This window comes from Toxotes jaculatrix, chromosome 19 (genome assembly GCF_017976425.1).
Source record: "Toxotes jaculatrix isolate fToxJac2 chromosome 19, fToxJac2.pri, whole genome shotgun sequence".
In the NCBI taxonomy this organism is placed as follows: Eukaryota; Metazoa; Chordata; class Actinopteri; family Toxotidae; genus Toxotes; species Toxotes jaculatrix.
In genome coordinates this window covers 17,731,163-17,756,389 of record NC_054412.1, presented here as the reverse complement: position 1 = coordinate 17,756,389, position 25,227 = coordinate 17,731,163, and the positions used below count along the sequence as shown (strand labels likewise).

The 25,227-nt window shown below is 42.1% G+C and overlaps 1 protein-coding gene across 5 annotated transcripts in view; it reads right to left on the bottom strand.

The window, feature by feature from the left end:
- Positions 1-25,227, bottom strand: part of disp1 (dispatched homolog 1 (Drosophila)) — a 92,317-nt gene that overhangs the window by 23,682 nt on the left and 43,408 nt on the right. Inside the window, exon 1 of one of the 5 annotated variants that reach the window (XM_041063983.1) lies at positions 5,302-5,514. The exons of 3 other annotated variants lie outside the window; for them this stretch is intronic. The gene's annotated coding sequence lies outside the window, so the exon portion shown is untranslated. Of the gene's footprint in view, positions 1-5,196; positions 5,515-25,227 lie in introns of those variants that run through there. One more of the 5 variants, XM_041063985.1, reaches the window with a different exon arrangement.

Genomic DNA, 25,227 nt, shown 5'->3' with positions numbered 1-25,227 from the left:
TAAAATAAACAACAGAGATTCAATCTAAAACAACTGGGTTCTCTGTGTGTGTGTGTTTTTTTTTAAACTGGACAATCTTTTAAAAACCCCAAAACAACCAGACCTCAGAAACTGAGCAGGAGAGCTTTTTCCATTCAGACTGGGGGGGTGAGGGGGGAGGAGAAGGACAGAGACCGCCTGAGAAAAATGAGTGTGGTTCAGTAAAACCGCACACTCAGCAAAAATAACTGGGAAACACACTAACGACATTATAGATGCGAAAACGTTTAAATAAAAAAAGTTGCCTTCTTAACCTCTCGAAAGCAGCAATTTCAACTAAGATCTGTCAACACATGAACTGGAGCTCAATATTTGACGTGCAATGTCAAGTTTGGCACTAAGTTGACACACACACTTAAAGAAACTCTGTACTCAAGAGCGCAAAATATGCACTTTACCAACCAAGATTAACAGAGATGCATCAACAGTACACATTTTTCCTTATAACTGTGTCCAATGCAATGAACATGAGTTACTTTTACCACTCAGTACATATAAAATGTTTTTCCCCCTCTTTCTCAGCAGCACTTAATTGTAATTTTCTGCTATATATCTACAAATAAGAGGTCAGGCAAATGATTAGATTTTAAATGAAAACAAATGCTGATACTGTCATCAGCAAAAAAAAAACTAGGCTTGTCTTGCAAGGAAAAGAAAGAAGACGCCTCCGTAATAAAGTTAGGAAGAAGTTCTTTTTTTTGATTAACTGATTCAGCACTGAAATATTTGGCAAACGTTGTTCAAATAGGGGCCATTTCAGATCAATATGATTTATGGAGCATGAATAAGACCCAGCATGAGCTGGCAGTGTTCATATAGATTACAAAGCACGGGACACTCCTGCATTAGGAGGCTCTAAAAAAAAAAAAAAAATGGTTCCACAGTGAGAAAAAACAGAAGGTTCATGTTATGCTACAGTTTCAGCCCCGATGCTTCGGCTTAAATTACAAAATACTCACAGCAGACCGCAACGTGAAAATGAGATTCTGTGGGCTATTTTAGCAAAGCAAGGGGGAAGACAGCTTTGTGCTGTGATATGCTTGATGCGCTTCAAAAGAGGCTGAGCTGTGTTTCACAGGTGATGCAGGGTCGAGGTGGGTTGTGCTGTTGGATCAGAGCCCAAAACTACAGACCCACAGTGGAGAGAAACCCAACGTGAGCCAGGATGAAATAATCATTCTACAAACCTACAGCGGGTACTACAAACCCAAGAACTGAACCCCAAAGAAGACTTACTGATCACACCCAATACTGCTCAGTCCAGCACTGCTTTCCAACCACCAGTCAGAATAAACAAAATTATTAAATTAACAAAAGATGCCTATCTGGAACATGGGACGAATCAAACTACAACTCAAAACAAACTTAATGGCTATCTGGCCCTAAACCATGAATGTAAATTAGCAGAGTATCTCTTTCCTGTCAGAGATACAAGGCAGAGACAGATCCTGACCAAACGCAGACTCGGTGGCCACAGTCTCTAACCATAGAGAGAGGACGACGCAACATGTCCTGGCTACCAGCTGAGGAAAGAGTCTGTGGTCACTGCACCACAGGTGAGGTGGAGCCACAGATGCACTTCCTCTGAAAATGTGATCAATACAATAAAATCCTCATCCTAATAATTCCAAACTTTACAGAGCGAGATGACAGTGAAAAGCAACAGATTAAAGTAGGAGACGGACAGGACATGCAACTGTATTGTCCTCGATGCTTTTCAGCCTTGTTCACCTGACATTCATGTCAATAAAGCATAATGAACTGAATTGAACTGAAGTGAGTGAGGGCGTGAGTGAGGGAGACAGAGAGAGAGAATGAGGAAGGGTGTGTTTCTTTAAGAGAACCAGCTGAAACTTGTGCAGATCTGAAAGGCAACAGCAGCGGTGACAGACTTACTGTCAATATTGAACTTGTTATACAATATTTAAAAAATATAGGTGAAGTGATTAGTGCTTTAGAGTAGATGGATCATCATTTCATTTTTAGCAGATTTAACCACCAAAACCATTAACTGGCTATCAAAATTATTTTTGATTTACTTTTATTTTTTTTGTAGATCAACTTACAGATTATTTGACCACTTGTTTTTGCTCTAATATGATGGAGACGGTAAAAACAACTAAACAGCTTATTAAGAAACTTTGTTTGAGATGTTCGGTGTAAGCAGAGGATCACAGCTGCCACAACTGGACAACTGGTGTGTTGTGAATAACTCACTGTTGATGCGTGAAGACAGAGCCAAGACTCTGCTATCTGTGATGCCATCAAGAGATAAAACCCTGAACTAGAGGCTGCTGACGCTGAGAATGTTTCACATGCTGCAGACCTAAACTGATTACTGTAGTCCTTTGAACCCATATGCCGTGAAATATGATTCCTTTGAACTGTCACAATCCCAATTCAAAGTCAGTGTCACTGAAGCTGTAAGAACATTAAACCAAACCTGAATTCTTATGTTTAGACTGAATTCAATTATATTCTAAAAGTAAATCAGGCACCTTCAGCTCTACAGGTTTTCATTTTACCCCTGAAAAATATTTCTCCGCAAAATGGACGTGCTCGCATCTGAGCGCCAAGCGATACATCACACTAGTCTGTTTTTCCCATCCGACTCCAAGAGAAAGACATGCGGCGTATGCGACCAATGCGCTCTGTGACACCTCCACATGAGTGAGCGGTGAAACATGAGCACAACAGCCCCGTCGGGTCAAGGGTGGCTGGGAGGATGGGGTTGAGAAAAGGGGCGGAGAGGAAGAATAACTCCGGAGCCCCGGAGAGCTCAGAATAGCAGAGTGCTGAGGGAAATCCAGATGAAGTCATTAGTCTGGCTCCCACAGCTGTCAAGAGCCCGTAATGACTTAAAAAGGCTAGATGGAAACAGGAAAGTTTAATGGAGATCAAGTTTGAAAAAAAAATGGTAAATAGAGAATGAGGTTTGGTGCCACACTGCAATTTATATGTGCAACCAAGTGTTTCTTTCTGTTGTTTGGATCTAAAGGAATTTAGCCTCAACACTGTGTGTGTGTGTGTGTGCACCAATGCAGAGCGCTGACAGGCAGGTGAGACATCTAGGGTAGTCTGTGCGGACACAAGCAGGGTCTTGTGTCTCTCTTCAAAATAAAAGCTGACAGCTGGACCGAGCCGCGCCATGAACAACTGGAACTGAGGCTCAAAAATGTCTCCACTGTAGCATCTATTTATACAGGGAATTTAGCCTGATCAAAGAGCCAGAATAACTGAATTTAAGTACATTAGCTCTGTAGCAAGTGTAGCCTGGGAGAAATCAGGGGTAACAGAAAAAAGAAGGTAATGCCACAGCAACCAGGAGGGGGATAATGGAGCAGTGTGTCAAGCAGCAGAATTTAGATTTTCTCCTTTGAATATCTGTACCTCATCCTCTTGTTTGTCTCGGGCGTATTGCATCTGGATTGCCATGCATTAATCAGGCGATAATTATCTTTCATTTAGTCAAGTCTGAAAAATGTTTTAGGAGCAGGGGAAGGAAAGCTGAGGGACAGCAAAAAGAAATGTCAAAGCTCCACCTCATGATACGGCAAAACAAACTGAGTTTCTCCATTTTTAGTAAAAAGGGAACATGAAATTGACTGACTCTGAATCCTATATTATCACTCACACTTAACCCAACAGGTCAAACTCTGCCTAGACTTCCAAAATGTGCTGACGTGTCATTTCCCCCTTATTTGCAGCACCAAACCTGCAGCTTTACAGGGATTACATGTGCCAGGAGGGATGAGGCTGGACTTAGTCCCCCTCAGAGCCCACATGTCCTTGGTCACAAGAATTATTAAGTGCATTAAACCTTATAATAACCAAGTCAGTGGATCAAAAAGCAACATGTATAATGATTCCCAGGGCGAGGGGATTGGTATAACGCAGGTGATGACGACGCTCTTCTTCTGCTGTCTTTTATGTGAAGTTTATGATTACGGGGTGCGAGAGAGCTGAGGAGACCTCAGGCGACAGGCGGCTACGCAACACAAGGAAAGGCACCCTGCATCCCTTTAATTAAAACTAATAGGCAGTAATTACCAGGAATCAGTCAAGAGATGGTTAATAACCACACTGCTTCTAATAATAATAATAACATCAACAACAACTGGCAGTCGTCCCTGCTTTTGTACGTGCATGTTTGACGTAGGACACACACTCTCTGACATGTTTCTGGTTGTCAGGAGAGATATTGGACATATCTGACCCCCTCAGGGTACTTCTTCACAGCTGGGCTGTTAAACATACCAATTTGATGGTGCTGCCTCAAGGCTACAGCACTGCGTCTCAAGGTAAATTAGGTGAACACACCGAGTCAGTCAACCTGCCCTTTTTTTTTTATCATTCCATCAACCCAGATGTCCAACACATTCACTGGGAGGACATTTGGATTACTAAGTAAGAATTAGTACCCTAATTTGCTCCTTATTAATATGTTAAAATAGCTTATACGTACATGAAAGGAAGCAAATTTACTTAATCATATTAAAAGGTATATTACAGTACATTTTATCTACTTTAAGACCATTTCTATAACAGTTAATGTAAAACATCCTCCCAGAAAAGGTAAAGCAAATTCCTGCCTTGTCCAGTATTTACATCAGCCTGCTTTCAGGCTGTAGGCAAAACATATAAATTACACACAAGACAGCAGATAAAGAATTTATTCTTCCACCAGATTCAGAGATGGAGTGGATGGGAAGAGCACTTAAACTTAATTTGCTTGCTTTTTAAGGGCTGACATAAATCTTGATGATAGGTAAGTCACATTAGGGTTAGGGTTATTCAACGTGGGGATGGTTATTAAAAAAAAAAAAAAAAGAACAAACAAGTTCATGACAATTGTTAATAATGTCTTTACGGAAATAAAAGTAAATAAATAGTTTTCTTATGGATCTACGCATTAAAAAAACAATAGTTCTACTACTTTTCAGTGAACTATCATCAGCTCTATGAAGAAATCACTGACGGGAAAAATGAGAGCGAGTCTTTCTGACATGAACCTACTCCGCTTCCAGTCAAACATCTTGGACAGACACCCTGACGCTCAACGACGGAGACGCATGGACCCAAAAACGCACACAACTCCCAAATCCCGATTTTCTCACAACTTCTGAACACAAAACCCGCACCGCGCTCGTAACTCACCGACTTACACGCCTGAAAAAGGGTCACCGAAGTCCAGAGGCTTTTCACACACAGGGCAGCGGACCAAAACAGTCTGAAGAGCAGTCAGTGTTCATAGGATCCTACCGTGTTTTGTGCGCTCCTTACCGCCGGTGCGATCTGCAGCACGCGGGGCTTCGTTACCACCGAGACAATAAAAAAAGAAAGAAAAACAAAGAAAGAAAGAAACACGAGGCTCCTCCGGTTTTAGTTAAAATATCCGCGGGGCTGTTAAACAAACAATACACCCCGACAAGGCAGCAACAAGTCTGAGGGAGAGCGGGCTGTTTCTCATGGAGTGTGTCCTGCCGGGATGACAAACAGCCACACACACACTCACACACACACTCACACACACACAAACACACACACACATACACACACACAGACACACAAGCCCCGGCTCTCTGCTGGGACGGAGGCAGGAGGCGGTGGGCTGGGACTGCACCGAGGAGCACTGATAGGACGGTCACACTGTCAGCTTTAACCCGCTCACTGCCACACCGCTGCCACGCGCCAAGGTGAACTACTGTTCCTGCGCGTTAACGCAAGACTTTAGAAAACTTTTTTTTTTTTTTTTTAATTGGTGCACGAAGGCAAAGACTATAACAAGTATCAATATAAAAAATAGACTAATAACAATTTAATGCAAGGATATATGCAGATAACTACACGAAGCACAACATTCACAGGAGGGAACTATCTATTCACTATTATAAGATGTGGGATTAATGTTACTTGTTGAAGTTGGACTGTTGAAGTTACCTTAAACATAGGTTAGGTTACAGATATGGTAGCTTACTGTGGAAAAATACAGGAAAGGCTGGTTAATATGACAACTTTAAAACTATTTTACCTTAATCATTTAGGCATTGATGACTGATTGATTGATTGATTTTACTATTTCTCTCTCTTTACTATTTAACTGTTTCTCTTGGTTCAACATCTTGGCTTGAAAAAACCCTGTCCCAGATGAAACTAATTAACTTTTTGTTTGCTAATTCCACACACCTGTATAGGACCCTTTAAATTAGTCCCAAGATAACATTATTTTATGAGACAGTTATCTACACTAAAATATAAAGATTAAACAATAGTTTATGAAGTGTAAGTAAAACATTAATTTTATTGGGTAAATTGTATAAATGAAATGACCACGGTGGGTTTTCAACCACCCTACTTACAGAGACAGTGAACGGCCTTTAATTATCTGAAATTCTACCACATAATTCCTTAATATGGCCACACCCGTTCTTCACACATCAGTTTACTTAAATTACAGATTACTGTTCACATGTGTTGGCTGCTCTTCTAGGTTTAGTTTAATCACTACTTTAAAATGCTCTCTCTCCATCTCCGCCCACGGCAACAACAAGCCGTGGGTAACTGTGGTTCCATTCAAACCTTAGAGAAGATGAAACTGTCCGAGTCAATACATCTTGAACTTGATATTTTCATTTAAGCATATACAGCTACCTCCCTTACCCAGGAGATGGACACAGGTTGCACTCCCCCTCCTGATATTTCAAAACAACTCTCAATATTTATGAAGTTAAGTTGCGTCCATAAGGGGAAGAGATGAATGTGATCAGATAAACATCTGTTCATGTTAAGTCCTACTTGCTAAAAGAAATACATTATCCTCACAGACCAGACACCAGTGGCATGTGGTGACTTTTACAGACAGGTAAGCAGAGCCAAAGAAGCAGCCAAACCCTCCACAGAGTTTTTTTATTTGCTTGTTTACTTGCTAGAAGACTTGAAATAATTTTCCAACATGCAAGTACAGTTTCCACACACATCGGCACATGTGTATAAAAGATAAACACACATACAACTGATCTCAGAACGGTGGACGAGCTTGTCTGTAGTTAGCTTTAACTAGTCACCAGTCAAAGATATCAGGATTATCAACGATGCACATGCACAAACGTCCAAGAAATGCTGCTCCCCCTCTCTTCTTGACAAGTCCCAGCCACTGTCAGTGGGACACAGCCACGCCCTTGAAATTAGCCAACCTATCTCCCAGTAAATTAGGACCAGGTCTAAGATGTAAGAAGCAATGTATCGCTTCTACCTCATTATCGTTACGAACTGATGTCCATTCTTAGTTTTAAATGGTCAATCACTGCTGGCCTTGTTTGTCCTGACAGCACGCCGCTGCTGGAGACTCTTCTGGAAATGCATTTTGCTCACAAACAACTGATTGTTCTCAGCAGGGGAGGAGTTTTATCACAGGGAATGCTGGGAAGGCAGAGGGCCATACCTGGCTTTAATTTCAGCTGTCCACCAGGATTAGGACACAGTTCATATAGCAAGCTGTAATCATGTGCAGTAGTGAGGTACTCGTTCACAGCTGGCCCCGAGGCCAAGCAAAGCCGAAACCATTTAGTGCTTTGTACTTGTCTCTAATAATATTAACCTTGTACTAATAAGTTGTGCAGAGTTCATTAAGTTGTATTGAAGTTCTCTTTTATCAGACAAGAAATTATGTTTAGTTCTCATTTTGTCTGTTGTATCTTAAGTTGTTGAATATATTTATACACTAAGCAAACATATGTTGATTCTAGACTTACATCATTTCCACTGTCCAAGAATCAACAACAGAGAAAAGTAGCCTTGTACCCATACCGCAGCCTCTTAGAAACATCTCAGCACTGTTATTTTCAGGTCCCAAACATACTTCAAATCATCTTGCCGAGGCTCCGAGCCAGCTCCCAGAGGCTGCAGCAGTGAGGGAGCTGCCTGTGAATTATTACACAGCCCATCACCAGCACACCGATGGTGGTCATGCAGGCGGTCAGCTCAGGACAGTCCTTTGAAATTACAACACAAAGGCATTTCGGCGCTAACACCACCATCCAGGTGCTCACCTCCTCTAAGAGCAACATTAAGTTGATATGTGGTGTTTAACAACATTAGAGAAACTGGGTTTGGGTTCAGCCAGCCAGGGCCAAGGTCTGCCTGCATGGAGCTAAAGAAGGAACCACATCAAAGGCTGCACTGTGCCAGGAAGGACGGAGGCCCTGGTGAAAGCCCAGCGGCCTCTGGGATGATTGCACACAACTCATCAAAGTGACAGGTTTAGCGGACAACAAAAAAAGAAAGGAGGGGGGAACAGTAAAAGAAGGAGGGAGAGAAGGACAGAAGAGGACAAGATGTTTCTAAGCCATTTAAGGCGTTGGCATGGCATGTCACAAATAATGCTTGATGTGTCCTCAAACTTTCCTTCAAATCATTTTTCCAAGGCTAATTCCAATTTTTGGGGTTAGAATAACTATCATTCCCTTTCATTTTGGATTTGTTCACTGAAACAAATGTGGCACATGGAGCAGAGAATCAGCCCAAACAGCAAATTGTTGTGTTCCCTCTATATCCGACAGAGACAGAAACAGAAGGGCATAAAACCCCAAACAGCTGCACAAACGAAAACAGGGAAGAAAAAAAAAAAACAACTCTTCACAAAAGCCTCCATCCTGTAAGTTTAAACATGATTCAACTTGCGTGATTTAAAAGCACATTAACAGTGATCTAATAGCAGAGCATTCAGATGCTGGACCCTAATGTGCTTTGACATATATGCAGGAAGGCGGCAGGAAATCCTAGAAGCCCTCTGAGCATTTCACCTACTCCTGCATGCGATAATGTCTGGCTAGTGGGAAAGAAAAGGAGCGAGGGAGACAACGAAAGAAAAAGTGCGAACTGAAAGACTGCGATAAATAGACGGTGAAGGACTGTGTGTGGATGACTGAATGAACAAAGAGAAAAAGAAAAAGGTGTGACTGTGACTGGATGAATAAGAGACTGAGAAAAAAAGAAAAAGAAAGCACACACGGGCTCCCTGGTTGCACTGATCACGCCGCTCTCGGGCTTCTGTAGGTCTGACGTTCAGAAAACAGGGGAAACCCTATCCCTTCGACACCTTGGAGGTGAGGACGGACATCTCCCACCCGATTAGTGCTGAGCTCCCTGACGTCTGTCCAGAAGGACCCGAGGGGGCTGAGGAACGGCTGAAACCCTGAACGAGAGCTAATGTTTGAGTTACCCTGTATTCAGATTAAGGAACAGGAGGCCTTAGGTATGGCTCAGTTTCTTTTCTGCCCCTTTATTATACATAAAATGCATGAGCAATGCTTGACTTAGCACTGATGGGGAACCATGTGTCTCACACATGTGCACATGCTTTAGTTTGTTGTAAGGAGATGGTGTAATCGACTGAGTTTTCTTTGGCAAACTACAGTCCATTTTCATTGTAAAGCTGCCTCTGTAGGCCTGTCTGTAGTTTTGCATGCACGTGTATATATTTTAATAATTTTTATTTTGTTTTGGACTTCAACGTTAGGTAGACCTGTGGTTGGTTTGATCTGAGGTCTATTGTCACAGCGTATAGTGGAGTTTGAACAGATGTCAAACTCACTGTGTTGATTTGTGCCCTGAAGCATGTCTGAGCCAGGTTTTAACATGATGGAATTTCAAAGCAAAATCAATTCATGTCAATTGAATCTCTGCAAACAGAGGTTTGCGCTGACCAGGGCAAAGTAAATCAGTGCAAACGTTTTACGTTGAAGTCTGCACTGGTGAACTGGAGATACCAATTTTGTTTGTTGATCAATAGCAAGCCGTCTTGCTGACCTCCTCTGTTGGAGTATAAACTGCTCTATAAAGGAGGAATGGTTTTTGACAGTTATGAGACAATTACATCTTTTAAATAAAAGTTTTCAAGGCTTTTAAATAAAGAACTTATGGACCCATTTGCAACCAGGGGAGAGCTCAGAGAGCTTTTTTTCCTCCCCGTCTTCAATAACACACTGAATGATGACTTACAATCCTAAGAACTAAATTCCAGGGAGAGTAAACAACTCAGTACAGACAAACTAGGGAGAAAGTCAAGGAGCTATTGTCACTGACTAGCACTCGCATGTTCTTGGCTAATTATCGAGTTAGTGGTTAGCATGGTGTTGTGCGCCAACTAGCCCTCTGGTCACTTGGTCACAAAGTTTCTAGAACCACATATTTTACGAAAAAACCAGTGGAGGAATTTGGCTTTGCCACTGTATGGTGTGACTGGCCTTTCAGTCCAGGTCTGAATGAAGTGTTTATGTGCTCCATCGCTCCTAGCATTTTGGACCCTGAGGTTCGTCGGCACTGTCACGTTGGTCTGCAGTTGGTCAGCAGGACATATTTGCACGGTCAAAGGTTCCAAAAGTCCCAAAAGCTTTTGTGGGATTTATTTTGCATAAAACACATTTTCCACAAACCAACCCAGTGACTGAAGGGACTCAACTGAAATGAAATGGTTTTGGTTTGAACTTTGGTTTTATATTTGCTGATGTGGCCAAGTCCTGCTGCTCTATAATACAGCTGTGTTATACAGCTGTACGGAAAGTAAAGATCTCTGATGACAAAAAAAAGAGTTGGATCTCACTGAAATGACACATGCTATGCAAGTCTGTGGGCTGACACCTGACCTGTGGCAAACAGACAGCGTATGTACTGGATTATGCCCCACGTTTCCCCCCTGGCAGATTTGGAAAGCGGGTGTAGAACAAGTGAGTGGAGCAGCCACGTTGTTGTGGTTGTGCAGAGACATGTTGTATCCAGATGACCTATCTGTCTGTTTCTTATCATTTCCTTTCATACACTGCACAGAGATAAAAGAAAATGACAGACACGAGCCAGAGGAAAAAAAAAACAAGAAAAAAGTGAAAGCGATTGGCTCCAACTATAAAGAGATTGGCAGAGCAGTTTAGCTCCATCTCTGGTCGACATTCTTCTCCGAGGTGTTGGCATCTCAAAGGTGTGAATGACGACAAATGCACATGTTTGACTCACATTGGCTGGCAGGTGCAAAACCCGAAGGCGAGGAAACTTGTTGATTTGTGGATGATGAAATGATTTTAATGTGCTATGATTTCAAAACAATTTGAGATAACAAACCAAAGCGGAGCCAGAACGCTGTCCCTTACATCACTCGCCTCACAGTTTACAAACGGCTTAGATCTGACAGAGCTGCTTGGCTGGTCTGTGCCGAACTAAAAGCCCGAAAGTAAAGAGATGAGCCAATTAAAAAGAAAACAATAAAATGTAAGAGTTTATTGCAAATTTTTTTGAATCGATTGTTTTCTTCTGCCTTGAGCTTCCAGCCCTTTTTATCATATCTGTGTAGTTAATTGAAGCCATTCACATGCAGTTCATGTTTCCACCGTCAACTCAGTACTTTAGTGTTTTTATTTTCATTTTCTAAACAGGAGTAGGCCCCTTTGTGAGGGTCAAGTCCTCCTCAAGGGTCACAAGATAAATCCGAAGGGCCAAGAAACACTGGATACTTTCACCTCGTCAGGCCTCTAAAATTATTATAAATAACAATCACAGAAGGAAGAATCAGTCTTTGGTTGAACTGGTCACAACCTGTTGGCATACTGTCTCAAGCAGATGCACAGTAGCTTTGCTTTAAGGGGTTGCACGCTAAAACCTTTGGGAAGAACCACCCTACAGCAGCACCCTATATAAACTGTCTTTGGCAAATTTCCCTCTGTTTCTGAGTGGTTCACCACACTCACAGAGTAGCGCTAGGGTCTTAAGATGGAGGACGACAGATTTTTGTTTTTGTGAAGCTTGCTTTAAGATCAGTACTCACTAATTCAAAACCTATTCTGTTATGATTCTTGGCATAAAGTGACTGGAAATAGTAACAGAAACAATACCATCAGGTTTTTGAATCGCATGCAGAATCAATACTGGCCAGCTGCTATTATTTGGCAGAGGAACAAGACAGTGTTTAGAAATTAGAAACAGAGGCCTGTTGTTTCATTGCTGTTGCTTTTACGCATTAAAATATGCACACTTTAGGCACAAAACTGGGCTCAGCCTTCTAATTACATCTGTTTTTCCTAAGGATTTCACATGGTTTCAGGGGTTTTGGAGCAGCTCAACCAGGCCTTTGTCGTTCTATAACACAGGTCACCCCTGTCTTTCTTCCCCCTCCTTTCTACCTCTCCCTCTTCCCCTTTCTCAAGTTCCTGAGCAACTTCCCAGTCTGGGAAAAGACACAGCTCCATCAAAACTCCTCTTTCTATTGTTTTTCAGAAAGAGGAGAGTGGGGAGGGGAGGGACAGACCAAAAGAGGAGAGAGTAAAGAAGGGAGAGCGATGGTATGCAAACGCAGGGTTCTTATCAAGTTGAAGAGAGGAAGCAGCAGAAGAAGAGGGAGAGTCCAGCAAATGTGGAGTGTCTGCAAACCCCACAGCAGAAAAGAGATCTTAATTTGTTTGAACAGAGTCCTGGTTTGATCTCGGACACAAACAGGAGGAAAGGGAAGTTATGCAGAGTGGAAAGAGGGAAAGTCGGAAGGAGAGAAGGATCAGAGGCAGAGAGAGGATAGAGACACAGACAATTTGCACAGAGGCCTGTTTAGGAGGAATTTGGTGGACAGGTCTTCGTGTGTGTGAATTAATAGAAGAGAGTTCGTCTTTGAGGGGACCAAAGTTAGCGTTTGCTCATCAGGAGGAGAATGGCCTTTGAGGAACTGCCCAAACACACACACACACACAAAGCAACCTTTTTACACTCAACAACCCCCCCCCACCCCCGTACTCAAACAAAATGTGTGTGTATGTGTGTGTTGCCCACCCTTTGGGAAAAGAACGGGGGTATTTTTGCGCAATTGTGTCCACGGGTTTATGCCAAAGCATGTGTATTCCCTGTCCAAAAGATATTTTCTTTTTGTGAGAATATGTCAGAATGGAAAGGCATAATTTCCTGTTCCGCTCAATTTTTGGTGCAGTTTGACTGACTCACTAAAACAGTGTCAGTGTTTATGTACCTGGGTTTTGCCTTTCAGGATATGTAGCAGCTGTCCTAAAGCTTGGTGGGTTCACATGCAGCAAAAGAATCAAACTGGGGACAGTGTTGTTTATGTGGTCCACGTTTTAGCCCCTAGGCCGCCTGCACATTACTTTTTTTTATAATGTTTTTGAGAGACAAAACAGATTTTTGGCAACTGAAACTATATTTCAGCCTTTCACTCTGGGCACACTATAATTATATTTTTGGTTTGGGGTTTAAAATATAAACACAGTCCAATCTCAGTCTGAGTTGTCTATAGATGAAACTGTCAATTTCAGCAGAGTTAGAACGTTATTAATACAGAAATTTAACCAGACTTTTCTTGTTAGACCTGTGGATGATACAATTTCATGACAAATAAGCCTGCAATATTAATAATCCACTAATTATTTGATTATATCTGCAATCTACTGATCGTGGATAGAGAAAAATAGGCCAAAATTCAAGTGAGCCCAAAGTGATGTCTTCAGATTGTTTTATCTGACCAGAAGTCTAATCCCAGAAACATTTACTTCACATGTGAGGAGCTGGAATCAGAGAATATTTGACATTTTTGCTTGATAACTGAATTAAACGATGAATAGATTGTCAAATTTGTTGTTCAATAATCAGTAAAATATAATGTGCAAGCTAAATAGCATGTTTTGTCTGGTTGAAGAACCGTTGAATTTTTTTGTCTCTCTACTAAAACAAAACCTGTATCTTTGAAAGAATGAGCAGGAAGCCTACACTAATGGGCTAATGTAGGAAAACAGTATGTTTTCTCAACATTGGTAAATACAAGAAAACTATTGAATTATTATAATCGACTCAAACAAAGACAATATTCACAACATTTTAAGGCAGCAAACAAAGGCCTGAATACTGGAGCACATAACGTCTGACAGTAAGAATCCAAAGCAGAGACGGGCTGACATGGCTCTGGAGAAAAACTGTGATAAAACTTGAAACATCGCATCCGTGTGTCAAATTTTTCTGTGGGCCACACAGAGCCTCCCGGAGGGTGGAGGGGGGAGGGGGGGAGAGATGGCCTCACGGAGGAAAACCGAAAAGAAAATCAAGACATTTTTTTGTGTGGTTGAAAATGTGGAGGGAGGTGTGAGATCACATCCTGCTGTCATAACCCTTCTGGGAGTCAGAGAGACTGAGGTAGAGGTGAAGATGTGCAGGAGAGGGAGAGAAGGATGAAATAAAGGAGAATTTAGCAGGCCAAGCAGAGAGAGAAGGACGGAAAGGATGGTGCTGGGGTGAGAGGAAGGGAGCAGCAAGGAGAGAGATAGAAGGAGAAGGAATAAAACACACTCTCCTTCTTTCGACAAACACAAACTCCAGACCTACTAGAAACACTGAAGCTGAAGTGTCACCACAGCCAGCAGCTGGAATGCAGACAAGGCCAGTCTTAGAAACGTCTCCTTGACTTCCAGGCCACTTCAAAACCCCTTCTCCATCTAAATCATCATCCGCTTTACAAGGACCTTCACGTCGCCAACTTTATTGTGGGCAGATGAGCAAGGATGTTCATAACACGCTCATTTCCTCTGTTTCTGTGCGTGTGTGACCGTTTTCCATCATGCGTTCAGATCCTATCCACTGCAGTGTTTTTCAAAAAGAACACTGTGTTATTTGTAACTAGCCACAAGAATATCACAAAAGGGTGCCAAAAAACACATTTCTAATGCTGACTGTCTGTTTTGTTGTCATTGGTATCTTATTCGTCCCAGATGCAACCACCACAAATCACTAAAAGACCTGTGTGACTGCAAGATTTGACTCTGTTAGACACTGTAGGTCTGTTTCCAGCTTATTTTAAAACATTAGAAAATCACCAGCATGCTATATATATGTCATATGGTAGTTTGGGGGTTACTTAGCAACATCTCAGGGACTGTCTGAGTCCAAAGTGTTCATATTTTATAGATATCGGATTATATAACTTCTATTTTCTTTCTGGAAACTAATTAATGGAGGTGGTAAATGGAAAACCTTTTAAATTTCTTCTGTCATTAGTACAACCTTTTCCAGGTATATATTTGCTAATGAGCTATACGCTGCCTGAGTGTTTGGTATATATAAAAGAGTGAGAATATTCAACAGGAAATTTGCGTGACTTGCTGTATTCAATCAACAAATAATCTGCCATCAGTTGTCAGCCGTAGCCGGTTTGGTCCAAATATTGCTGGCTGGTAAAACAGTAGTGTAGTTGAATTGTACAGATGAACTAGCCTCTGTGCATGACAGACAAAACAAAAAAAAAAGTTTCCTGCCACGCTTGAGCTGGGCACGCTCTGTCCTACACTGCAATTTGTTGAGCTACACAGAGGACACTTTAGTTTTTATGGTCTTGTCCCTCTCATAGAGCACCGGGCAGAACACTCTGCTGTGAGAACATAGCCCTTGGCACAGTACCACAGAGCCTGAAACAAAGATGCTGGTGCCAAGGCAAATGGAGTGACTTCATCCTGTGTCATCTCTCCGAAGGACAAGTGGGCTCTTGGAGGGCCCTCTGAGGGCTGACAGGGGGCACAGAGCCGGGCAGGGGGGAGCTGATTTAGATTCACTAAAAGGGCTTTCTGGCTCCAGATAGCTGGTGTGTGTGTGTGTGTGGATGTAAGAGATAGAGAGATAAAACATATTCAGCGTATATTCTATAGTTATGTTAAATTGTTCCCTTTTAGCCTTTTCTTCCTGGCTGCTGCTGTAATACTCTTCATGCCAATAAATGTTGAACTGAATTGAACTGAAATTACATAGTGAGCCAAAAATATAAAGAGAGCAGAGAGAGAGAGAGAAAAGGTAGAAAACAAGCAAGTGGGGGCCCTTGAGTGCATGAGGTATGTGACACATGTAGTGTAGAGTATACGTGTGTGTGTGTGCGTGTGCGTGTGTGTGTGTGTGTGTGTGTGTGTGTGTGTGTGTGTGTGTGTGTGTGTGTGAGGGTTGTCTCCGGTTCTGGGGGCAGTTAGAGCTGAGCTCAGGGCACATGGAGCCCTCCCATCTCCCTGTGGAGAGGTGTGCGCCAGTGAGCAGAGAACCAGGGGCCTCTGCAGCTGCTCTCCGCTCCATGCACACACACAAACACAAAAAAAGAAACACACACACACACACACACTCACATCTCTCCGTCCGTCTCCCACATTCTGCCTTGAGTTTTCTCTCTCTTTATTTTCCACAATCTGAGAGAAAAGAAAAGAGAGAAGCTCTGCTGCAGGATGCAAGACAACACAAAACAAGTCACAAGCTCATTCAGTTCTGACTGACAGATTAAGTGATAATGACATATAGTTTCAGGTCTAGTCTAATTATTTATCTAATTAGCTACAGGAAGACAGCTTTCCATTTCACTTTATTACTGGCTGTTAACCAGCCTGCTAAACATCTTGATCTAAACGTTTTATTTGATTATTAAGAAGCGCGATCGAAATAGTAGCGGTAAGTAAAGCCCCTGACACTGAGAGGAGAGACAAACTCAACTTGAACAGCTTAAGAGGACAATAGTTTACAGGTGACAGAAATCCAACAGAATACTTTCACAGGCAGGTTAGAGACATGATCCTTTTTTACAGGTCTGCAGGGACAAAGAGTTGCTCAAGGACACTTCAGCAGAGCAGATGCTGCTGTGAGGACTGAGCCTGAGTCCAGGCTCCTGTTTGAAAGGCAGCTGAAGGACGGTCTCTGAGTTTATGGTTTCACTTCATGATAATTTAAGCACACTGTGAATGGTAAAAATAATCGGGGGGGGGGGGGGGGGGGGTGGAATCCAGTCTCATTACTGAAATACACTGCAGGGACTGAATAAAAACAAGCCTGTGATGCAGTTAGAGTCCAGAAGACATTCACCAAATCAGCCCAAAGTAAATAATGGGAAAGAGGAAAAGGAAAATGACTTTAAAAAAAAAACTGACTTTCAGAGTAGGACTGTGAACTGTCTCTTCCCCAGGGTTATTTCACTAAATTCATTTATCTTTTTTACCTTTTATCTTTTCTAGCCTGTCTCTCCAGTAGTTGAGAGTCAGTTACGGTGTGAAAATGTGTGTGTGTGTGCATTTTTCTGTGTGGGAGTGTGTGTGTGTCAGGTCAGGTGCTGAGTGTCTAAGCGAGTACCAGCAGAGCGTAATGGAGACATGGTGGGAAAGCAGCAGGTCTGACACCAGTGGGCTCCATGATGAATGTGTGCTTTGACAAATGGACCCTAGAAATAATCCCATATATGCACTACTACTCTCACACACACACACACACACACACACACACACATGCACACACTGCGCTGGCTCTAACACAGTGGATGGAGTGCAGTAAATTTGTGCATGTGTGTGTGTGTGAAGTAGAAAACAAGGAGAAAGACAATATGAAAGAAAAAGGTGTGTGTTTTGTCATTCCTAAACTTTACTGTATGAAATCCCTCTGACCATCAAAGGCGCCATCTTTAAGAATAAACAAACTGTGCCGAAACAATAATGGCGCCCCTTTCTCCTCCTGACAGCTCATCCACTTCACACAACATCTGACTCCTCCGTGGGCACCGAGCCTCGACAGCCAAAAACAAATTCTACATCAAACAGAAAACCGATACAGTACAACATAGGAAGATAGGGCCTACAGGTGTCTGTGTGTGTACAGGTGTGTGTGTATACATGTGCATACATGAGCGAGGCGGTGTGAAAATGTGCAGGCACATACAGGTGTGTGTATTTGTCTGCGCGGCATCCCTCAGCCCCCGTCCGTCCGTGCCGCCACTTGCACGGCAGATATATAACCGTGGACACATGAGGGTATGTTTGTCTCCGCCAGGCATGTGGACGCATACTTATTGGACCGAAGGTCTGTTTGCAATTTTTTTTCTTTTTTCTTGTCTTTCTTATGTGAGAAAACAAGTTGTTATTATTATGACTCAAATGGTGGGTAGAGCTTTTTGGCACCAGAAAGCGGGGCGGCAGGGAGGAACAGTAATGCTCAAAAAATGAAAATAACTGGAAAGTTGTCCAGTTTCCTGTAGCCAATGCTGACTTTATTAGCTGTCTGTATATGCCCATAAATATTTATAAACAGTGTATAATTACTATAAAAGCAGACGAGGGGGAAAAAAAACTCCACGCCCCGAAAATGACGGAGCCCCGGTCTCAGTCTGGCATTAATCTCAGAGTCATTAAAAAGGAGGGGGAAATTATTAGTGACAGGCTTATGGAATTACATCACGCTTTGGGTCAAATGGCCTCCCCCCTGAAGGCACAATAATGGGACGACCAGAGGTAGACCAATGATATCTGGGGCTTTGGAACTGGTGCTGATCCAGTTCTCTGAAGTTGGAAATACAGTGCAACATTTCGCAGATGATACGGTGAGTTTGCTACCAAAAAGAAGTCGGCTGGAATAATGCATCCACTGCACAACGGCCTACAACTGGTTTCCAGTTTAGCTGTTATATATATTATTTCCACATTAGGTGGATCGACCTACTGAGATGAATCAATTCCAGCAGATTTGGAAAGAAAGTCTTCTTTTGAATCTGATCTCTGAATACACAAGCACCTGCCAAGGCTGTTGATGTTTTCCACATTGTAGCGCTTCAGTTTCAGTGCCAGCTTCACACAATCTTCCACAGAGGTATCTGTAAGTTATTTCAACAAATGAGGAAAAATGGCTTCTCACATATTTTCCCTGATTTATCATGTCTGTACCTCTACTGAGCTCTCCTTTTTTTAATTATTATTATTAGAAGTAAATTATAGAAGTTTGTGTGTCTACAACACACCTTGAGCCCAGTGAGTGTCACGGACATTTGCAGCCAAAGTTTTTGAGAGCCTCTGGGCCACCACCAAATTCATTTCTAAACAACAATGCAGGAGCCATTACTATTTTTTTTCTAAAATGTTCATACAAAGAAGTATCAAATGTACCAATATCATAGTCTCCAACACTTAAAACCACAGAGTTTAAGTCAAGTCTCATAAACATGCAGTTCTCTGGCAGCCATCAGCCTCATCCCAGCCAACCCTTCAACCCCTGCCATTTCACACCATATCTGACATAGCAGAGTCTCATAATGGGTTTCTGCCAAAACAAATATTATTGGGCCAATTAACAGGCCAGTGGAGAGGCAGAGTGTGCCAGCAAGCTGACGTGCTCTATATGATTTGACTGCCTTTGTTGACTGTATATTGTAAGTAGCCAAAAAAAAAAAGAAACAGACACAGTATAATGTGTGTGTAACAGACAGCTGCTAAAAGGAGTGGAAAGCGCTGCAGCATGGCATCAGCATGTACTGGGAGTGTTGCAGAAGTGCCAGTCCATACCAGTGCTCTCCCATCACTCAGCAAAACTCTGCAACACTTGTGAAAGAGTATCTGTGACTGTAATGAGCAGACGTATGCAGAGCAGCATGACCACAGTATCCCTTGAATGTTCTTCAATGAAACTTCTGGATGAAACTTCCTGGTAATGAATTAGACTGTGTTAGAAGCGTAAGGCTGTACAGACCTACAAAACCACTGCTCTTCCACACAGATTTGCACCCTGAGACTCAAAAGCTAACACGATCTTAGTATTTGTCCCTAATGCAACATCCGAAAGTTAAACAAAGTGGTCTTTGAGCCACAGCAGCCAGAATATTTGGCAACTGAGTGTGTCCAACATTTATATACACGACCATAAGGAATGTTTAACTGCCTAATTATCCCTCATACTCAACATGTGTAGAAGCACCTGCTTGTAATATACTCTATGTTAGTCATTTAAGCAGGTGTTTCCTCGACTGTATGTCACATGACATTCTGTGCTGAATATATTCGTGGACTTTCTGCCTCATCTCCCTCCAGCTGCAGTGATACTGGTCACATACTGCTGCCTAAAGACATGTATACGGATACAATCTGCTTTTTATTTTAACTCTTACTGTTTCCACTTGGATTGAACAACAAGTCCAGTTCCCCTGATGGACCATACTGTACGTCATCATGTTGTCACATTAGTCAAAAGCAATGTCTTCTTCCTTCTTGCAGGGTCCATCTATTTTCCAGCGTCCACGCAGGCCGCCATGCCTTTAGGCCATTAATGCCACTCGGAGAGTGGTGGCATGTGACTCAGAGAACAAAGACTGTCTTCAGTACTGTCTGTTTCCATACAGCTACAGCCAGGCCCTCTCCTCAACACATGGCTATTAATTGTGATGTACTGTAGTGATGTTTAATAGATACTAATCTTACTGAGCAGAGAAGAGGAGGGGAAGGAAAGACACTAAATGTGTCTCAAGGGCAGAGAAAAGAGACACGGTCCATAATATAAATCCTCGTTTTACACATCGACTGCAACCAATCACTGATCGAACTTAGCTTCTTATCCACCATCCCTTTTAAATAAGCTGATCACATTACTATGACCTGATCATAGTGTTATGTACAGTAGCTGCCATAACCTGGCTAAGAGTTGGTTCTTCTCATTTTCTCCCTCCATAAATAAATAAACAAACAAAACAAACAAACAGAACTGAATTATTTTGTTCTGGTTTCAAATGTGCAGCTTTGTTAAGTCGTGGTAAAACACAGTTGCAGGGGACATTAGCATTAACATTAACACTAACAACAGTTTGCTCACAATGACAACTTATGGGAAAGGGATTTGTGTTGCAGGTTTTTGGTTATACATCAAAGTACTGGACAAATTCAGATTTTAATGATTGCACAGATGTAGATTAATGTCTGGACCAGAATTCATGACAACCAGTACAACACCTGTGGAGGCATTTCACTAAAAAACACAGGTGTCAACCTCATGTTGGTGCTAGGGAACAAGTCAAAGGATCACCATAATCATTAGGACATGGTTGGATGGGAGATAAGATATTAAGTTCAAATACTAAATATAATTTCAGGTGATTAGAATCATAAAGCAATTCTTAGGCCCAAAAGAGATTCAGGTTTACGCTGATATTGATCCATGAACTAAATTCAAATAATCATCTGTGTAAAAAAAACTTTTAACCAGCTCACTAAGTCTTGGACTCAGCCTTTAGTGTCAGAACAGTTCTGGTGTCGTAACATAACCACTAATATATTTCTTCAAAATAATTTGGAGGCTACATTTTAATCTTCCTGCAGCCCATATTTAGGCCCAGACAGACACCAGTGTTGCCTACAGGCCTTGCATGAGCTCTGGTCAAAGTCTCTTTCTCCTCTGAGCTGGCCATTGTTGTGAGGGCTGATAAATATTTACTCTTCCCAGCTTGGCAGGGAAATGAGTGGGAGGGGAGAGGGACCCATTGTGACAGAGGGGTCAGAGATGCTGACAAGCCAGCAGGGTCCTTTCTTCCCCACTGGCATCTAAAACCCCAATACACTGTTAGGTCTGAACTGGGACAGAGCCACTGCCACTAACGGTTAGATCTGGGATGTTTGTGTGAGTGGGTGTGGAGAAAGAGCGGGGATGGGGAAAAGAGACAGAGACAGGCAGACAGTCGAGAAGGTAACCACAGAAAGAGACACAGGCCCAGATTAAAAAAAAAAAAAAGAAAGAAAGAAAGTGCTTTTGAAAAGGAGAGTGGAGAAGGTTCCCTTCTGAGAGCTGTTTACATGAGAGACCACCAGCAGAATTCACAAGACAATAGAGCAAAGAGGATCCACAATACCAGACAATACAGGCTGAAAGAAAAGAGGCACTGGTGTTATGAATACACGTCCCTCAGGGCTCCATCTCCCCACTTCTCCGCAAAAGAAACCCAACAGTCATTTTTTCCATGGCAGAACAAAACAGGGCTTTCAGGGGGGCAGACAAATTTAAATTGTGTATGTCAAAGCAACAATATTTGTTTAGTTACAGTTCTTTACAAGATGAAAAAAACACAAAGAGTTCCTGCTGGTCGAGGTCTCTGAAATCCTGCAGAGAGAAATAGCATGAGCAAGTCCTCAGTAGCCTGAGCCTGACCCTAGACCTCAATCAGACCTCCCAATGCCCCCCCCACCCCCAAGTGTCCTCCTCACTGTCCTCAACAGAGCAAAGAAACTTAAATAAGACCACTTAATAAGTTCTCTGTTAAAAGTCAGTGAGGAGAAAAAGGAAACTGCAATCACAGGCAAAAAAAAAAAAAAAATCCATGTGATTGAGTATTTGTTACTGAAAAAATAATCTTTCATGTACACACTCACACATAAATGTACAGCGGGTCAGCTAGGTGTCAAACACAAACGTACAGGTCAAGCTTCCTACGACTGTGATCAAAGGCAGTATTCCTTTGACAAAACCTCAGCACCTACAACAATAAACAGAGCTCAGATTTGCATTGATCTGAAGCGGTGTATCCGTGCCTTTCCTTCATTTATCATTTCCTCTCCCGTTCCCTGGTTATAAGATCTGTTTCCCGTCTGAGAGAAGCTTGGAAATGGGTAGAGAGTTGGTGAATTCAAAGCAAACGTCTCTCAGACTTTGAGCTGAATTATGCATGAGGCCGGTGAAACTACATACTGTAGCTGTACGAGAGAAGACGGAGACACTGCACCACACAGAGATACACTTTGTGTTCTCGGTGACCTGAGGGGGAGGCAATGTGTGCTTCTCTATCAAAGGCAACCTACAGCAGATGTCAGCAAACAGAAGCAGAGCAGAACTGAAGACTGTGTTTAAACTGCAGGTCGCCCTGATTAGAGCATGGCCCAAAACTATTTCCCCTTATTAGGGCAGCAACTCATGATTATTTTAACTACTGATTATTCACCTTACTTTTTCTTATTATTATATACATTTTGTCTATAAGATGTATTTTAAACATTGCTGTTTTTGCTGATATTTAAGTCTGGACTAAATTGATGTACCCGCCGACCGACAGACCAGTAGTCCTACGTTGCTAGCATGGCTAATAAAAGGTTTTGCGCTGTAGCTCCAGAGTCTCATTGACACCAATATAAAAAAATGTAAATTGATATGGAGCCCTGTTCATATGTGCTTCTAAATCTCTCACACGTCTGGTTTAGTGGCAATACAAACCTCTGTCTGAACAGCTGAATCATAATTCATGGTACTTTTGTTGTCAGCCCAATGAAACAACTGTCAAAACTCAACACTGATATTTAAGGAAAGATGGAGAGGAGCTGCACTGGAGATGTTCAGTGGAGGGATGCTGCTAAACCCTGATGTACCTACCCCTGCACCCTGAGCACTCATACCAAGCCTCAGAGACGAGCAATAAAGAAACTCTGCATTACAATGTGTATTATATAACCATTATTGTGCATAATAACTTACCACAACAACTTGGCTGGACACAACATCTGGTATGAGTACAGCATCCAGTAACAGACTGAGCATGTGTATTAGAGACACTGATGATTTCATGTGCTTCATTAAACTTCCATTCACTGAGCATACTGTATATTTTCCCTCTAATAACCTCATGAGAGTCAAGCCAGATGGATTATGTCTCACATTTTTTATTTTATTATATAACATGCAGGAAATGCTCCGATGTGCTTGTAATACAGGGCCCGTAATTAGGGTTTGGTCATTTTCTTTTTGGACACGTCACCCACCCATAGCAACTACTGACTGCACACAAATTGTGCTTTTAGAGGTTAATCTATATGACACATTTAACGCCTCATACACTGATAAGGCAGAAATATAAAACCACATGAACTGAGGATTTAAGTTGGCTAAAAGATTCAATGATAATGTGTTTACAATCCATTTCAACAAGTTCCAAATATTTGGAAAATCAAGACTTTTTAAAAGCATCTGTTATTGATAACCAACCAAGACTCTATTGAAATATTCCAAAATGTTTCAACATTAGCAGTTTTTCATCACATTTAGTGTCCCTTGATATTAATATGAGGTTTCATTACACTGAGCAAGATTTATCATAAATCTAAAGCTGTGGACGCATTTCAAGTAAAATCATATTTTGGCTGCAGAGCCATCTCCAACTGAGCTCATACGCTTATGTCATTTCACTACACCTGTGTCTTGTTATATGGAGGAGTGGTGTTTTCCTAGCACGTCTCTAACAATCACATCAAGAAACACAACAGATTATTAAAATCAACAAATCATAAACTTTCATGAAGACATCATCCCCAGCTCTCACAGCTGAAGCTTCTAATGAAGCAAAAAAAACATGCAGTTGTCTGCCAACATGAGGTTATTGGACATGAAACAGCTGCCAGAGGCATCTTCAGACAGACGTACTGTAGTATAGATAAACATTCATTAGGCTAATAAAGACTGAAGGATAACCTGAGGCTCTGGATGGCGGAGCAGCAGCCAGTTACAACTCTCCACGATCAAAGTTGAAGGATGTATTTTGTGTGTGTGTGTGTGTGTGTGTGTTGTTGAGGGAGGCACAATAAGCTGGCTGCCAGCCTCAGCCAGCCCAAATGTACAGTCAACCTAGTAATCAAGAGTTCCCATGCACGGGACAGTCAACACAGCTGGTAGCGGAGAACAGGGAGGGTGGATCAGTCGCTGGTTACTGGCAGACCTGTTTGAGTCAGCACGCTAAGAAACATTAGGATAAATCACGAAAACCTTTTTACTTCTCCTCTAACCACCTGCCTGTGGTTTTTCCATCAGTCACTGGGTATGTGTTAGGCCTGTGTATATTAGGCCAGTCCATTGTGTTCACTGATTAGATGAATCCATCTGAGAAAGGTTTGGAGATGGACCGATTCTCAAGTGGGGATTTATTTATTTTATCACAGTAACTCAAGTTACAGTGATAAAGTGGAAAAGTCCAGGCTTTCACACTGGATATGAGAGTGGAGGATGGCTGCTTCACCAGCATTAACCATCATCCCATATGACACCATGTCTACACAGGAAACGTAGCCTGAGCAGTATGTTAGCAGAGCGGCATCAGCAACTTTGGTCCTCGGCCTGTGTCTGCACAGGATGCATTCAGGGACGGTACAGAGTGTAGGTCACCTGCCCTCTGGGAGCACTCAGAGCCCAATACACGATCGCCGTAGTTCTGCATGTAAAATGAAAGAAATATACCTTTACACAGCTTGTATAGACAGGTCATCTATTCCACCAGGTGTGCACAAGATGGACGACTGAAAATCACTGGACACTCAGTGTGCAGCACGTAGAGTTTACATCATAGCCAGAGATACTGCTACAGAATACTGGATTTTTGAGAGCAATATATTTTACATGAACAGTTCAACCTGCTCACCAAATGAC